Here is a 386-nt window from a genome sequence, read left to right on the forward strand (position 1 = left end):
ACCCATGCGTTCATTTAAGCGGCTCTAAAATTATTATTTAAGGATCTGTGTGTAGTTCTATAATTAGTGTATTTATGAATTTGCGTCCGCGTTAGTATTATATGTGTAAGTTATAAATTGTAATAAGTTGTACTGATTAATTAATCCTTAAATTTGATCTAATTCTAGTGAGACAAAGGTTCCGGGATATTTCAAGTTCAATTCCAGCTAAAAAAATTTTTTTATTGTATTTTAAATATTTTTTTGTAATTTTAAAATTAAAAGTTTCATTGAATATTAATTTACATATGAAGAAAATTCTACTTATTACTCTTATTAGTTTATTTTATTCAGATTATCACTATAATATATATGGCTATGACAGCCTCTTTACAGCAAAATGGTTA

The sequence above is a fragment of the Trachymyrmex cornetzi genome, unplaced genomic scaffold, assembly GCF_001594075.2.
Source record: "Trachymyrmex cornetzi isolate Tcor2-1 unplaced genomic scaffold, Tcor1.1 scaffold749, whole genome shotgun sequence".
In the NCBI taxonomy this organism is placed as follows: Eukaryota; Metazoa; Arthropoda; class Insecta; order Hymenoptera; family Formicidae; genus Trachymyrmex; species Trachymyrmex cornetzi.